Genomic DNA, 18,057 nt, shown 5'->3' with positions numbered 1-18,057 from the left:
CCGTGGTAATGGATTTGAGGCCGGGTAACTTCAGAGATGGAGGTCCTCAAGAGGAATGGCCCTGGTGATCGGCTTTGCCCCCTGTGTGGGACGGCGGAGGACTCGAATCACATCTTCTTCACTTGTGTATCCGCGCAATTCCTTTGGAGTTGCTTCCGGGAGGTGGTCGGTGGACGTTGGTGCAACAACAACTTCCCCGACATCTTTGCGGAAATCCAGGCTCTGTTGAATCTTGTGGCTCTGATGGTTTGCTTTATATATATAAAGCGAGATGAAAGCCTTTTTCAGTAATGCATTAATATAGGTTATAACTGCACAATGAACCTTGTGCACACTCTCCTGAACCTCAGTCGGTTGTGTTACCAGGGGGTACACTAGTACGCGAGGAATGCAAACTAGTTTCTTTCATTGCTGGGGCAGATAGTAATGGGAACACATAAAGGTTCCATTATTCTGTCATCCTGGTCTTCCTCGAATGAATAAATGCTTGGGAACACAATGAATAAACTTGGTTATTCATGGACATTTAGCTTTCACTGGCTTCTAATGTTGATTGCAGGCCCACACTGAAGCAAAATCATTTAGAGCATAGGCCTTCCACTATGTGTCCGGTGCCATACTTCTGAAAAGTATGCCATGTACGCATCGATGCCAAATATAAAAAACTTTTGGCACTGCTCTCACAACGTTAGAGAGTTTGGTACCGCTGTGCACACAGTCCCACATATATATAAACAAATCAATAAACCCAACTACACCAGCCTCTCCCTCTCCCATAAAAGTGCTTTTTTTTATTGCGTGAGTGAATTTGGCACCGAAGCAAGTAAGTGCTCCGATGCCCTGAATTTTTTTGAGGGCACCAGCTGAGCGTCATCGATGCCAAATGCATCAAAAGTGAATTTGGCACCTGTTTTGGCCTACATAGTGGAGGGCCTAAGCAGATGCCCTGTCCAACCTGGCATTCTGCACCTCCCAAAATCAGGTCCTCATCCCAATCATTCCACTGAGTTTGGGCCACAGATGGCCCATGCCGATTAGTTTGGCAAGCTGAGACGCAGTGTTATTTGTGCAATCTCCTGGCACTTCACCAAGCAGTTGATGCGCTGTGTTACAGAGAAATTCATCAGACACTGACAAGGGCTCTTCCTCACAGGCCCTGTTGATGGAATTTCATCACAGAAACTAGGGAGGTCCTGGTAGTCCCGCCAAAGATCTACTCCTTCCTTTCTTGCAAAAAAGAAAGGAAGGTTTATTCCTGCCATGTCTCTCCATTCTTGAACAAGTATCTTCCAAACCCCCCTCCCCCCATTGAAATTTTATTTGTAAAAGCAGAGAAAGTGCAGTATGTAGAAATATTGCATACCCAAAATAACCTCATACCTGAACATCATGTACACACAAGAACAGGAGAACTCAACTCAAGAGTCCAATGGAGGTATCAGTGTTCCAGTGCTGATAAAATGCTAGTGACACTGCGCTGCAGTAATCCACTTAATTTCGTCATTTTCAAAGAGATTATTTAGCTAAAATTACATCCTCACTTGGGAACATTACTCCTATTATCTCTCTTACAGTATTGTTCCAAGGATTGAGTATCTATGCAGACTGTTTTGCCCCTCTCCACGAGATGCTTATTCTTTTGTCATTGCAAATTTGGATATTGTCAGTTAGCATTCTCTACCACTAATAAATATTGGCATATTGCATTTCTGGGTTACCATATGATCTGCATATTCGTGCAGGCAAACAATTTTCACTTCAGAAGGTAATTCCACAAATTGTTAACTAAGAAAGAACTACTTCACATCTCACAATTGTCATTTATATCATCTTTTGCTCACATTCAAAGAATGCATCAAATAGTACTACATGATGGCCTTGAGCAACAATAAAACACAAATTACAACTTTGGAGGTTGTGTCTATCTCATGATAGACTGAACAAATGTCACAACTGAGACTACTCTTACACAGGCAGAGGACTTTTTCCTGGTTCCCCGTCAGATGGTTGATTGCTTGAATCAGTTGCAACAGAAACACCTTTTCAGACATCGCACCCACCTTTTCCCCTTCTGCTTCACTAACCTTGCCACTTCGTCAAATGACAACAAGACATGAATGACGATGTAGATTATCACGGCAATGACAAGTGCAAAAATGTACGCAGATGTCTTCAACTTCCTGCAGCTGCCTGCGGCATATGCCCCAAGTAAACCAAGCAAGTCCAAGACCATTGCTGTTTTCATGGCAAAGAGAGATCTCTTGTGCTTGCTTATTGTGTTGTTCAGCAGGAGGATGACCATGACCATTGAGGCCATGAATGCTGTGGCGTTGCAATAGAAGAATACCTTGTACCGTGTTAGGTTGGTATCATGGAGGATAGGGTCACCTGCAAAATGGCCATCCTGGTCATCAGGCCAAACTCCTCCTGGCGGAAGCAGACCGGCTTGGTATGTGACAGTGACTGCAAGAGTTCCAATCAGCATCAAATCTTTGCGCCATTTGTGCTCTGTTCTCTTACTATCAGTATCATGTATACTTCTCGTGTGATTCATTGATGAATGTTGGTTCTTAGAAGGCCGCAGCAACTCTTTCCACTTATCTTTTGGTGTCAGAACCAGGACTTGAATTATGACATAGACAAACACTGCAAGAACAACAAGAATGACATAGCCAGATGTTGGCACTTCTCTGCAGCTTCCCGTAGCAAAAGCACCCATGAGGCTGATCAGATCAACCAATACGCATGCACATAGCGCATGGCACCTCAGACCTTTGTTGCATAGCCTCTTGTTAACAAGCAACAGAATTACTGCCAGGGATGCCATGAAAGCAGTAGCATTGAAGTAGAAGAACACCCTATAGCGGTTTCGGAACTCGTCACGAAACACTGGATAACCTGCTCGGTGGCCGTTAGTCCAAAAGCCACCTGGTGGGCTTATACCAGTTTGGTATGTGATAGAAGCTGCTAGAATTGCGAGCAACATCAGAAACTTGCGCCTCTTCTGCAAATCTTTTTTTTCTTCAGGAGTAGGTTCAGAAGAACTAGGATTTTGGGAGGTTAAATCTTTTTTTTCTTCAAGAGTAGGTTCAGAAGAACTAGGATTTGGGGGGGTTTCTGGCATGGAAACCCCAGTATTCCCTACTGTGCTCTCGGTATTCCCTGCTGTGCTCTCAGTACTCCCTGCTGTGCTCCCAGTATTCCCTAGTGCCCTCTCATATAGAATATGAAGTACAACATAGGCGAAAACTAGGAGGACTAGGACGAACACATAAATGGATGTTGAGAACTTCCTGCTGCTTCCAGCGACGTAGGCTCCCATAAGACCAAAGAGCACCAGTGTCATTGCTGTTTGCAGTACATAACGCTTCATGGCATGAATGGTAATCAACTGGCTCTGGAGTAGGATGATGATGGCCAAAGAGGCTACAAATGCTGTGGCATTGCAATAGAAGAATGCCTTGTAGCGCTTGGGACTGATGGTCTCCAAAATTGGATCACCAGCAATATGCCCATCACTGTTATCTGTCCAAAAGCCTCCTGGTGGATTCAGCCCAGCTTGGAATGTGACTGTGGCAGCAAGGATGCCAAGTAATAGAAGGTATGTGCGCAACTTCTGGAAATCCTTACCATCAGTGCCTGGAGTGCTGTTGTCTGACTGATCTTGTACTGGTATGGGAGATTTTAACAAGTCAGTGATGAAATCCCTCAGCTTCCGAACCATTTCTTTATTTCTCTCTTTCACACGTGTGATGGTGTTTGCAATACATGCCAACTTAGACAGAGCAGGTTCAATACACTGGATGATGAGGTAGAGCAAGACTGTGCCAACAAGTGCAAAGACATAGATAGATGTATGTACCTCCCTGCAACTTCCAGCAGCATATGCCCCCATAAGCCCAAATAGACTGACTACCACACACAACCGCAGAGCATTTGACTTGACAACAGGATCCACTGCTGTTTGACTGAGGACCATGATGATGATGACAAGTGATCCAGCAAAAGCAGTGGCATTGCAATAGAAGAAGGCCTTGAATCGGCGTGGATAGTGGTCTCGCAGCACCGGATCACCAGGAATGTGGTTCTTGTTGTCATCAGACCAGAAGCCACCTGGAGGGGTTAGCCCTGCCACATATGTCACTGTTGCTACCAATGTGGCAAGAACCAGCAAGGAGCTGCGATTTCTTTCAAGATCTTCCTCTCTGTCTGCAGCCTCTTTCTCCTTTTTCTTCTTCTCTTCTTCTGCAAGAACCTGCACGGAGCTGCCATTTCTTTCAGGTTCTTCCATCTGGATTGAAGTCACTCCCTCATCGGCTACCCTCTCTGCATTTGAAGCCTTTTGCTCATCGGGTTTTGATGACGTGAAAATGTCCCCCGGAGTTCCCTTCCAACGTTCACTAACACCGGATAGAAATTTTCGCAGCCGCTCAGGTGCCAGGTGCTTGAAGAACACCTCATGGAGTGTGACATAGGCGGAGATGCCAAGGAGTAACACCCAGATGTAAGCAGAGGTCCTCACCTCCCTGCAGCTCCCAGCGGCGAAGGCCCCCATGAGCCCCAGTAAGCCAAGAATCATGGCGAACTGGAGCGCGCGGAGCCAGGCGGCCTTGTGGGTCAGCTCCCTCAGCAGGAGCAGTATGAGCACCAGGAGCGAGGCCCCGAACGCCATGGTGTTGTAGTAGAAGAAGGCAAGGTACCGCCTGGGGTAGCTGGACTTCATCACGATGTCGCTGGCGACGTGGCCGTGCTCGTCGTTGTGCTGCCAGAAGCCGCCCGGCGGGGCCAGCCCCGCCTGGAACGTGATGGCCGCCACGAGGATGGCCATCAGCACCAGGTACTTCCTCAGCTTCCATAGGAGCTCGGCCTCCTCGTTGGCGCCCTCTTGTTGCAGCTGCTGCAGCTCGGCCTCGTCGGCACCGTCTTGCTGCAGCTGCTGCGGCTCGTCGAGAGTGTTGCCGGCAGCTACAGGGGCATGGGCATTGCCATTCTGCTCTCCGGGATCCTCCATGGCTCTGAGATTCCTTGAAAATCTCTAGCTCCTCTCTAAAGATTGTAGCGTATGTGGGTTTGCAAGACTGAGGTGAACTACCCGGCGCTGGTCTTGGTCTCTAAGAGTTCCACAGTGTCACTGCACAGGGGGTGGGGGGGAGTGGACAAGATAAAGAACTAAACTTCAAAGCCACATCGCAGTCCCAGCCCACCAATAATATCCCATGGACAAATACGTGGACCGTTCAAATAGCTGAATCTTCGCCGTTGTGGCCATAAAAAGCGCAGCAGTCCTTTTCTGCAGTCTACTCCTAGTGAGTTCTAGCTTCATGCAGCTATTGACTACACTCCTACCTATAATTTGGAGCAGCACAAACTTACTTATGTGGGCAAAATGTGTGCTGGGTTCAGATAATCTCATATTACAGCATATTTACAACATCCATGCATGCCTACCGAATAGCAATAGGATACCTTGTATTATTCGCAAGCCATGATACAACTTGCACAAACATTCAAGAAAGCATGTCGACATCCTTCATGCCTTTCCATCTGAATACTGGAGTATATTATACTGTATGATACTCCGTGACTGTGACTGTGCCTATGCCTGTGAGTATCCAGCGAGAATCGTGCTAGATTTACTTTATTTATTAAGTGCAAGCTAATATATAATGCCATTCAAGTACCAGGTTGCCACAGGGACAGAGGTCGGCATGTTTTTAAGTCCGGCCAGGACGACAAGACAACAAGCTGCGACCAGATGTATGCATCCTCGGACCGAAGACTGGGCTGCCAATGCCCAAGTCTGCGTGCCTGTCCCCTGGGTCCTATCACCAACCCCTTAAGACTATGCAAATCCATTTCCCAATAGTTTCACACGGCAAGCAGAGGAGGGAGTGACCTTTTTCTGAACTTTTGCACATTGATAACTGAAATACCCACGTTCGCTGCCTCGAAAAAAGTGTAGAAAATACCCATGCCCAAGCAGCCCCATCATACAGCGCGAGTGCAATGAAACGCAAGAGGATAAGAGCAAGGAGCGTGCACATGCATACCTGCTACAGTAGCAGGCGCCTCGGGCACTGCAGCAGCGGGCCGGGCGGCAGGCGTGCACCGGGTCCATTGGGATTTTCTTGCACGCGCTACCCTCGAGCACCTGCCGGGCTATGCAGCCGACGCATTTCGTCGAGCACCTGCCGCGCGCTCCTCGCAAGCTGCACCCAGCCACTCCGTCGCAAGCTGGCCGCCTCCTGCATCGAGGCGTCCCGGCGGCAGCGTCGCCGGTTGGAAACATGCTGTGGTTGCGCTGGTGTCGGGCAGCGCGATCAGCTGGACCATCAGCGAGAGAACTCCCGGAGCCGTCTTGTGTCACTGAGGTCGATGTCACCGATGACGTTCATCGAGTGATGCGAGACCCTGCAGTCAGCCAGACAACGCGTGATGCAAGAAGAGGGGCTGTGTGGGGCTTGCTGGACAGTGGGGACCACCTGTAAAGGCAACTCCAAGCATCAAATCGAAGACGGACACATCAAACGTCCACGGACACGTCTGTGCAAAGGATTGGCGCGGCTATCCAACCCGGTGCATCAAACGCCATTTCAAATTAATCTTTCACAAGAATGGATGAAATTAATATTTATTAAATTTTGATATATTTATAACCAAAAGGACAAAACTTAACGAAGTTCAAGCACTGAACGAAATTTGAACCAAAATTAAACTAAGCGAGGTACCAGACAGTGACCTCGCGGGATGGGCTCCGAGGCCATCAACACCTCCATCACCGGCCAATCCGTCATCATCATCCTTCTAGTGGCGAAAAACCTCTCAGGAGTCGCGGCAGCCCTGATCGATCGTGACGCAACCGCTCCGTCTCGCGCAGACAATCGACCGCGTCCAACGGGCGGTGAAGGTCGGGCGTGGACTTCGACCCGCACGCTCCAGCCCTTACCCTTGTTGGCAAGGGCACGAGCGACTCGCTCGAACTCGGCCAGTCTGATCTTGTAGAGTTGGTCGTTGATGAGGACCAACATTCCCTTAAACGTTTTTTTCCTTGGCGCTTCTATATGTGCAAACTCTTGTTCTTGCTCATGGCGGAGGGAGTGGAGGCACATGTGTCGGAGTGTGTTCTCCGGACACCAGGGATCAAGGATATTTGTGAGTTCTACCAGGGGCTAAACGCCTAGTCAATCCACTATCAAAGGCACATGAGAAAGTAAGGACACAGGGGATTTTGTAAGGCCCAGTTCGCCATGTTAGTGTAAAAACCTACGTCGTGTTGGTATTGATATAATCTAAGGAATACAAATGCTCCGGTGTTACAAAGGCGGTGGTCTTGGTGAGACCAATATTGGTCCCGGTACTAGGTAGAGTGCCCGAACACTCCTATCTCTACTCTTCTTCTTAGCTACTAGTCTTCTGCTCAATGGTGGTTGCTGGTAGTGTTGCGGGTGCTAACCTGCTTCTCCCTCTTTCGACCTTGGCCCTCCCCTTATAGGCCTGGGGTACCACATTTGGTTGGTAAAAATATGTGTGTTGTTATACAAATAATGGTCGGTTGAGGCATTCCACTTGCCTCTATCACCTAGCAGTAGATGACCTGACACTGATGACCTGACACTGGAGCATGTGTCGTAGTTTTGTCACGGCAAATGTCTTCATAGGAGAACTAAGTTGTGAGGACATTGCTGCTAGGTGTAAGTTTGGACGGGGTTGATCGGAACCGAAAGACACGAGTTTATCCAGGTTCGGCCCCTCACGGCGGAGGTAAAAGTCTACTCGTGCTTGATTGCTATTGATGATGATAATCTCAATTATAAGGGTGCTAATATCTTGCTACCTAGTTTTCGAGAGATTCTAATTTGTCTGTCCCTTTGGACGTCCCAGAAACCCCCTTTATATAATAGGCCGGGTCCCTAGCTTACAGTGGATTCCGGGTTGTACCCATAATCAGAGTCCTATTCTAAATCTTGTAGATCTTCTTTGTCTTCCAAGTTCAGAGAACTCCTTCTGGCTTGGGATTTGTCATAAGCCGGCTACCCTAGGTCGGGTTTTCCTTACAAGCCCATGGACCAGTCGGCATCTCTTACAATGCTACCCAGTGTGGGCCTTCTGGATCTTGGCGGGTTTCAACACAGGCCAGGTTACACTTCCAATCCTTCGCCGGGTTTCCTTTGGCTGGGTCTCACCTGTGGGGAATATCCCCAACATTAGCCCTCGAGTTAGCTTGGATTTATTCCTGCTAAGCTTTCCTTGAAAATAAGAGTAAGCTAAAAGTATTAAGGACCAAAATACGGGTATCACCTGCAAGAGTCAGCTTTGTCCCATGCTTCGAGCTAAGACGTCTCTTATTCCACCTCTCGGCCATTTTTCACCGGTTATGAATACTTCTTTCATACTTATCTTTTATTTTTGCCCATTCTCTTCTGGTACTCCCAATCTAGGCCAAATCATGTCAACGCGAGAATCGAGGTGCCTTCTTAGCAAAAAGTTAGTGTGCCACCTAGGGTTTGACCGTGACGCTTGGGTATTTACCCTGTCTATAAATAGGATGGCATGGGTCCCAGATCCATTTTTACCTCGCGCCCGCTCGAACCTTTCTTCTTCCTCTCGCCCTCGTCATTCTTGCGTCCGCTCGAGCCCGTCGACCCTCATCGGCGCCGAAGCTCTCCTGAGATGGGGGCATGGCAACCATTGTTACACATGCAAACATCAAAGGAGAAATCATGGTGAACGCTAACTTAAGTTTACCTTGTAACCTTGATGACACAACTATGCTTTCATCTCCTTGTTGTTGGTTATTTCAGGTGCAATATCAAAGGAAGCAGATAATATCTTAGCGCATGAAGAAACAAAGTTGAAGAAACAAGTGTTGTCAAAACAAGTTTCAAGTGAAGCTGATGCTCCCAGTTTTTACCTTTGGTGTTTCGTTGTGCCACACCCATTTGGAGGAGAGACGGGGACATATGGGTACATCACCAGAAGCTACATCAAATTTACTTTCCAATGCAAAAAAACTTCACATCATTTGGAGTTGTGAGTCAAAAGTTCTAGTCATTCTCGTGGAAGGCGACCAGGCTATGAAGCTAGTTATCCCGGTTGCTTGCAGCTAGTTATCCCTCCCGATTCGATCCTACGACGTGAAGATCGGGCCACCCTCGAGTGTGAACTCGTTTTACTGAGAAGCATGATGATGATGACAAAGGATCCAGAAAAGGCAGTTTTATTGAAGAACATAAACACATTGAAGCCGAGGGGGTATTGGTCTCAAAGCACCAGGTCACCAGCAATGTGGCTACCCTTGTTATCATCCTAGTAAGATCTGCCGCCTGGTGGACTTAGCCCTGCAGTATATGTCTTTGTTGCTGCCAATGTAGCTGCAACCAGAAAGAAACCGTGATTCTTCTCCAGTGCCTCCTTTTCATCTTGGATAGGAGCATCTAGCTCATGTTTTATGTTGTGCCTTCTGTTGAAAAGGTGTGCTATAGAATCCTCCCAGAACCTCTGGATGTCCCTGAATATTTCTCCAAGCCATTCAGGAGCTAGATGGCGGAAGAATACTACATGAAGTCCGACATATGTGAAGATGCCAACAACTAATACCCAGATATAAACGGATGTTCTCACCTCCCTGCGGTTCATGGCAGCATAGCCCCCCACAAGTTCGAGCAGGTCAAGCAGCAGCGCAAACTGCAGCAAACGAAGCCAAATTGCATTCCGTCTCAGCTCCTTGACCGGGAGCAGGATCAAACAATGGGTGATGTAATGAATGCTGTTGTGTTGCAGTAGAAGAACATCTTGCACCGCTTGGTGCGGCTAAGAAACATGACAACGTCACTGGCAAGGTAGCCTTGCTGGTTATCTGGCCAGAGACCACCCGGTTGTGCCCCCCGCCGGGTAGGTGATAGTGGCTGATAAAGTTGCCAGCAGGATCAAGTACTTCCTCAGGTTCCATAGAAGCTCTGCTTCATCAGCACTACTCGGTGTTTGGTCATCACACTGGTGTTTTTGTTGCTGACTTGTGGTATTGTGAGGTTCATGACCATCACCAGGCTGTGGCTCGGACTCCATGACCATGAGCTCATAGAACCAATGCAGATCTCAGCTAAGAATTTGAAGCCTGAAGGTTGCCACGTTCATTTATCATTCTTCAGACTCTTAATATGCCCAGGTTCTGGTCCTTGTTATTATCTCCGGAAGTTAAGAGGGTGTGAAGAAAACAAACGGTGTCATCAAATCCAATGACAAATTTAGTGCCAGAAACAGTCAAAAGGATACTAAAAATAGCTTTGGATTTAGCCACCAAGAAATGATCATGCTTTTGTCAAAAAAATAAAACGAAACAAAGAAACTAATAGTATTTCAATTCGGTTATTCCTAGTGGATTCCCAGCTTTGTGTAACTTTTTCTTTTGCAATCAAAGCTTTGTGTAATTGTTTCAGTTAAAGTATCTCTTTGCAGTAGACCAGCATAAACAGTAAAGCAGGTCTGAATCCTTCGGTGAGGTATTTCTACGCTATTATGTAAGAGTATTTATTTTCCAACTTACCTTTCTTTTATTATCCTCTCCCTGATTATAAGCTTCTTTTTTCCCTTCGATTAAATCATCTTCAGAAAACTGATTCTGACATTCACAATTTGTCCAGTAGTATTTTTTCTCAATCCTGCACAAAGTAGACTGTTTCCCCTTGTTCTTGTCTTTTTAGTTGGCCTGGTTGATCTTGGACTTACTGTTGATAGCAGTGTCTAATCTTAGTGTGTCAGAAAATCTGCTTGCAGATCACACATGGCAAAATATTTTAGTCTCACACTGTCCAAAAAAAAGTCTCATTTTCCAACTACAAGATTAATAGTATGGGTGTTCATTTATTAGATATTCAGATTATACATTATGAGGTATACCAAACTAACCCCTAAAACGGAACCAAATGTATCAACTTCACTGTACCATTCCTCTACTTGCTTTAGGGCCATCCGGTGCATAGATCACGTGATTCAAACATATTGGCCCACCTATTTCCAACCAAACATTCGAATTACTTATCATTTATCAATTTTGGGAATAAAAGCATTAATATAGGTTATAACTGCACAATGAACCTTGTGCACACTTCCCTGATCCGTAGGCACTTGTGTTACCAGGGGGTTCTACCCTGGTACACTAGTACGCGAGGAATGCAAACTAGTTCCTTTCATTGGTGTGGTAGATAAACTGGGAATGCGAGGTTCTGTTATCTTGTTACCCTAGTCTTCCTTGAATGAATGAATTCTTGGTCCTATACTGGGCTGTTATTCATGGATATTTTGCTTTTAACTTAGATATTTAGCTTTCGCTAGCTTCTAATGTTGGTGACATGCCCACACTGAAGCAAAATCATTTAGAGCATATAAGCAGATGCACTGTCCAACCTGGCATTCTGCACCATCCAAAATCAGGTCCTCATCCCAATCATTCCACTGAGTTTGGGCCACAGATGGCCCATGTCGATTAGTTTGGCAAGCTGAGACGCAGTGTTATTTGTGCAATCTCCTGGCACTTCGCCAAGCTGTTGATGCGCCGTGTTACAGAGAAATTCATCAGACACTGACAAGGGCCTCATGGGCCCTGTTGGCGGAATTTCTTCAGAGAAACCAGGAAGGGAGTTCCCTGGTAGTCCCGCCAAATACTCCTTCCTCTCTAGCAAGGAAAAAGGAAGATTTATTCTCATGTCTCTCCATCCTTGAACACCTATCTTCCAACCCCCCCCTCCCCTCCTTGAAATTTTATTTATAAAATCAGAGAAAGTACAGTGCCTAGAAATAATGCATACCCAAAATATTCTCATACCTGGACATCATTTACACACAATAACAGGGCAACTCAACTCAGAATCCAATGAAGGTATCAGTGTTACTGTGCCGATAAAATACTAGTGACACCGCCCTGCAGTAAACGACTGAATTGCTTCATTTTCAAAGAGACTATTTAGCTAAAATGACATCCTCACTTTGGAAAATTACACCTATTTCTCTCTTTCATTCAGCATTGTTCCAAGGATTGTGTATCGATGCAGACTGTTTTGCTCCTCTCCACATCAGAAGGTCATTCCACAAATTATCAACTAAGAAAGAAGAACTACTTCACATCTCACAGTTGTCATTTCTATCATCTTTTGCTCACATTCAAAGAATGCACCAAATAATACTAAATGATGGCCTTGAGAAACAATAAAATACAAATTACAACTTTGGAGGTTGTGTCTATCTCATGATAGACTGAACAAATGTCACAACTGAGGCTACTCTTACACAGGCAGAGGACTTTTTCCTGGTTCCCCGTCAGATGGTTGATTGCTTGAATCAGTTGCAACTGAAGCACCTTTTCAGACATTGCACCCACTTTTCCCCCTTCTCCTTCACTAACCGCGCCACTTTGTCAAATGACAACAAGACATGAATGACGATGTAGATGATCACTGCAATGACGAGTGCAAAAATGTATGCAGATGTCTTCAACTTCCTGCAGCTGCCCGCGGCATATGCCCCAAGTAAACCAAGCAAGTCCAAGATCATTGCTGTTTTCATGGCAAAGAGAGATCTCTTGTACTTGCTTATTGTGTTGTTCAGTAGGAGGATGACCATGACCATTGAGGCCATGAATGCTGTGGCGTTGCAATAGAAGAATACCTTGTATCGTGTTAGGTTGGTATCATGGAGGATTGGGTCACCTGCAAAATGGCCATCCTTGTCATCAGGCCAAACTCCTCCAGGCGGAAGCAGACCGGCTTGGTATGTGACAGTGATTGCAAGAGTTCCGATCAGCATCAAATCTTTGCGCCATTTGTGCTCCGTTCTCTTACTATCAGTATCACTTGTGCTTGTCGTGTGATTCGTTAATGAATCTTGGTGCTCGGAAGGCTTGGCTTTGAACTTGAACATCAGCCCCAGCAGCGAGCAATTCACCTTTTCTTTTGCAAATTTCAGAAGCAGGACTTGCATTATGACATAGACAAACACTGCAAGAACAACGAGAATGATATAGAAAGATGTTGACACTTTTCTGCAGCTTCCAGTAGCAAAAGCACCAATGAGGCTGATCAGATCAGCTAGTACGCATGCACGCAGCGCATAGCACTTCAGACCTTTGTCGCATAGCCTCTTGCTAACAAGCAACAGAATTACTGCCAAGGATGCCATGAAAGCAGTAGCATTGAAGTAGAAGAACACCCTATAGCGTTCTCGGAACTCATCACGAAACACCGAGTAACCTGCTCGGTGGCCGTTTTCCTTATCAGTCCAAAAGCCACCTGGTGGGCTTATACCAGTTTGGTATGTGATAGAAGCTGCTAGAATTGCGAGCAATATCAGAAACTTCCGCCTCTTCCGCAAATCTTTGTCTTCTGGAGTATCAGTAGGTCTAGAAGAAGCCCCTATTATGCTCTCCCACCATATCTTGATAATGGGAGGTACATATAGAGTATGAAGTACAACATAGGCGAAAACCAGGAGGACTAGGATGAACACATAAATGGATGTTGAGAACTTCCTGCTGCTTCCAGCAACGTAGGCTCCCATAAGACCAAAGAGCACCAGTGTCATCGCTGTTTGCAGTACATGACGCCTCATGGCATGAATGGTAATCAGCTGGCTCTGGAGTATGATGATGATGGCCAAAGAGGCTACAAATGCTGTGGCATTGCAATAGAAGAATATCTTGTAGCGCTTGGGACTGATGGCCTCCAAAATTGGATCACCAGCAATATGCCCATCACTGTTATCTGTCCAGAAGCCTCCTGGTGGATTCATCCCAGCTTGGAAGGTGACTGTGGCGGCAAGGATGCCAAGCAATAGAAGGTATGTGCGCAACTTCTAGAAATCATTCTTAACATCAGTGCCTGGGGTGCCGTTGTTTGATTGATCTTGCATGTCAGGTTCCAACAAGGCCTTGATGAAATCCCTCACCTTCTGAACCATTTCTTTATTTCTCTCTTTCACACGTGTGATGGTGTTTGCAATACATGCCAACTTAGACAAAGCAAGTTCAATACACTGAATGATGAGGTAGAGCAAGACTGCAGCAACAAGGGCAAAGACATAGATAGATGTATGTACCTCCCTGCAACTTCCAGCAGCATATGCCCCCATAAGCCCAAAGAGACTAACTACCACACACAACCGCAGAGCATTTGACTTAACAACATAATCCATCGCTGTTTGACTGAGGACCATGATGATGATGACAAGGGATCCAGCAAAAGCAGTGGCATTGCAGATTAAGAACGCCTTGAATCGACGTGGATAATGGTCTCGGAGCACCGGATCACCAGCAATGTGGTTACTGTCACCATCAGACCAGAAGCCACCTGGAGGGGTTAGCCCTGCGACATATGTCACTGTTGCTACCAATGTGGCAAGAACCAGTAAGGAGCTGCGATTTCTTTCAAGATTTTCCCTTTCCTCTCTCTCCTTTGCAGCCTCTTCTGCAATTTTTCTCTTCTCTTCTTCTGCAAGATCAAGAACCGAGCTGCGACTTCTTTCAAGGTCTACTACTTCTTCCATCTGGACTGGCGCCTCTTGCACATCTGTTGCAATGTCTGTTTTTGATGGCATGAAAATGTGCCTCAGAGTTTCCTTCCAACTTTCACTAATACCGGATAATAAAACTTGCAGCTTCTTAGGTGCCAGATGCTTGAAGAATACCACATGAAGTGTGACATACGTGAATATGCCGACAAGTAACACCCAGATGTAAACAGAGGTCTTCACCTCCCTGCAGCTCCCAGCGGCGTAGGCCCCCATGAGCCCCAGCAAGCCAAGAATCATGGCGAACTGGAGCGCGCGGAGCCAGACCGCCTTGTGGGTCAGCTCCCTCAGCAGGAGCAGTATGAGCACCATGAGCGAGGCCCCGAACGCCGTGGTGTTGAAGTAGAAGAAGACAAGGTACCGCCTGGGGTAGCTGGACCTCATCACGATGTCACTGGCGACGTGGCCGTGCTCGTCGTTGTCCTGCCAGAAGCCGCCCGGCGGGGCCAGCCCCGCCTGGAACGTGATGGCCGCCACGAGGATGGCCATCAGCACCAGGTACTTCCGCAGCTTCCACAGGAGCTCCTCCTCGTCGGCGCCAGTTGGCTGCTGCTGCAGCGGCTCGTCGGAGGTGTTGCCTGCAGCTGCAGGGGCATGGGCATTGCCATTCTGCCCTCCGGAATCCTCCATGGCTCCGAGATTCCTTGAAAATCTCTAGCTCCTCTCTAAAGATTGTAGCGTATGTGGGTTTGCAAGACTGAGATGAACTAGTAAATGTCGCTGGTCTTAGTCTCTGCTGAGTAAACTTCAAAGCCACATCGCAGTCCCAGCCCACCAATAATATCCCATGGAGAAAACCGTGGACCGTTTCAAATGGCCGAAGCTTCGCCGTTGTAGCCATAAAAGCGCAGCAGTCCTTTTCTGCAGTCTACTCCTCCTGGTGAGTCCTAGCTTCATGCAGCATATTTACTACACTCCTACCAAACTTGGAGCAGCATAAACTTACGTGGGCAAAATATGTGCTTGGTTCAGATAATCAGATTACATAGCCTAAAAAAACAGCTTACATTTTAAGACGGAGATAGTACATTCCTACCTAATTTGGAGCAGCACAAACTTATGTGGGCAAAATATGCGCTGGGTTCAGCCTAATCAGATTATAGCATACTAGTATTTACTAAATCCATGTCTACCAAATTGCAATAGGATATACTCCCTTCTTGTATTAGTATAGTACAGTACTTCTGTCAAGCCATGATACTGTAGTACAACTTGCACAAACATCCAAGACAGTGTTCCAAAGCCTGTCAGACATCTCATGTATTTCCATCTGAATATAGTGCTAGTATGTTGCTTTGCAAGAGGATCAGTCATTTGTTCCCTTTAAACTCCTATCCTAGCTCTTTCCTTTTGCCCTTTCTATCTATCTTCCTCATCTTATAACTAAATGAACCTCGAAAATATACGAAAAGTTTTGCAATTCTTGGATTGTGATGCCTGAAGGTTTATCTATCACTATTTCAATTTCAGGGCTACAACAGGTGTGTGAAGTGTGTGTGAACATTGAACCTGAGACTTGGCTCTTCTAGTTTTCTTAATACTACTGCGCAGAGGTTTGTTGGGGTGCTCTGTGACTGTACCTGTGCCTGTGCTTGTGTAGTATCCAGCGAGAATCATGCTAGATTTACTTTATTTAAGTGCCACGTGCATGGCAAGCTAATACAGTATAATGCCATTCAAGTACCAGGTTGCCACATGAACAGAGATCGGCATGTTCTTAAGTCCAGCCAGGACGACAAGACAACAAGCTGCCACCAGATAGCATCCTCTCACCGAAGACTTGCCAATGCCCAAGTCTTCGTGCCTGTCCCTCGGTCCTAACGCCAACCGCCTAAGATAATGCAATCCCATTTCCCACTAGTTTCACACAGAGGAGAGGGAGTGATCTTTTTCTGAACTTTTGCACATTGATAACTAAAGTACCCATCACAGCGCAAGTGCAATGGAAACGCAAGAAGATAAGAGCAAGCAGGTGGGCGCATGCGTACCTTTTACTGTAGTAGCGGGCGCCTCGGGTACTGCAGCAGCAGTGCAGCTGGGCCGAGCGGCAGGCGTTCACGGCCGCCGCGAGCTGGCCAGGAAGGTCACCCAATAGCCATTTTGCAGGACACTGGAGCGTTATTACCTCGAACACCTGCCGGGCGATGCTGCCGGCGCATTTCGTCGAGCACCTGTCGGGCTATGCTGCCGGGGCATTTCGTCGAGCACCTGCCGCGCGCTCCTCGCAAGCTGCAGCGTGCGCCCACCAAGCCACTCCGTCGCAAGCCGGCCACCTCCTGCGCCGAGGCGACCCAGCGGCAGCGTCGCCGGTGGGAAACATGCTGCGGTTGCGCTGGTGTCGGTCAGCGCGATCAGCTGGGCCACCAGCGAGAGAACTCCTAGAGACGTCATGTGCGTGTCGTCGCCGATCGAGTTGAGGTGGAATACGTCATCGAGGTCGATGTCATGCCTTTGGCTCCGATGACGTTCATCGAGTGGTGCGACACCCGGCAGTCAGCCAGGCAACGTGTGATGCAAGAAGAGGGGCTCCGTGAGCCGGGCTTGCTGGACAGTGGGGATAGGTGTGCATCAAACCCAACGCCGAGTATCAAATTGGACACACCGTCCCCGAACGGTGGATAGTGGGGACGCCGATAACTATTATATACGTGGTATATTTGACATGTGTCCACGCATCATGTATGGTGTGAGTAGAAGGCAGCTCACACGGACTGTGCGTGGATAGACATTAGAATTGTCCACGTGTGTGAGCACGGCTACTTCGTGCCACACGCTCAACAAGTACTACTCATCTTCATCTCGCGTGCATGGCACAAAGCAAAAATGCCCACACGTCCTGGCGCAGCTGCGTTAGGTACCTCGCAGGATGACAATTTAGTTGCCATCCTGATTGGCAGATGTAATTATCCGAGATGGCAAGTGTAGTTGTAAAAGCATGACAACTCTATCTGTTTTGATTAACTATAGTTGCCATGTCTAATTTCTGATAGTTGCCGCGTGTAATCAAATCGTAGTTGCCGTGTGTGATTAACTACTTGCCACATATAGTCAAACAGTAGTTGCCATGTGTGTTTACCTAGTTGCCACGTGCGGTCCAATTATAGTTGCCATGTATTGTTAATCACAGTTGCCATGTGTGTTTATCTGATTGCCATATACACGCAACTGTAGTTGCCATCTAGCAAAGGATCACAGTTCCCATGTGTGTTTACCTAATTGCCACATTCGCGTAACTGCAGTTGTCATCCACAATGTAGGAGTATCATGTGGACGAAAAGCAGTTCGCCCACACGCACATGAACTAGGTGATGGTTGTGTGGACATAAACTAGTTCGCCCACACAGCGCAGCTGGCAAACAGCATGGTGCAGGCGTGTGGGCAAACTCTTCAACGCTCACACACCAACCCATCTTACGTGGCACATCAAATTTACCTTTTCGTATCAAGATTCGTGCAAAAAACAGTGAACAGCGATTCAGGCGTGTGGGCGAGTTGAAAAAT

General features: G+C 47.0%; 2 pseudogenes; both read right to left on the bottom strand.

Annotated features, from left to right (window-relative positions):
* Positions 1-1,488: 1,488 nt before the first annotated feature.
* LOC125520815 lies at positions 1,489-11,960 on the bottom strand (annotated as a pseudogene).
* Positions 11,961-12,096: 136 nt separating this feature from the next.
* On the bottom strand, positions 12,097-17,148 carry LOC125520816 (annotated as a pseudogene).
* Positions 17,149-18,057: the final 909 nt, after the last annotated feature.

The sequence above is a fragment of the Triticum urartu genome, chromosome 7 (genome assembly GCF_003073215.2).
Source record: "Triticum urartu cultivar G1812 chromosome 7, Tu2.1, whole genome shotgun sequence".
NCBI classification, from domain to species: domain Eukaryota; kingdom Viridiplantae; phylum Streptophyta; class Magnoliopsida; order Poales; family Poaceae; genus Triticum; species Triticum urartu.
Note: the sequence above shows the minus strand (reverse complement) of the source record. Positions and strands in the feature narration are given on the sequence as shown.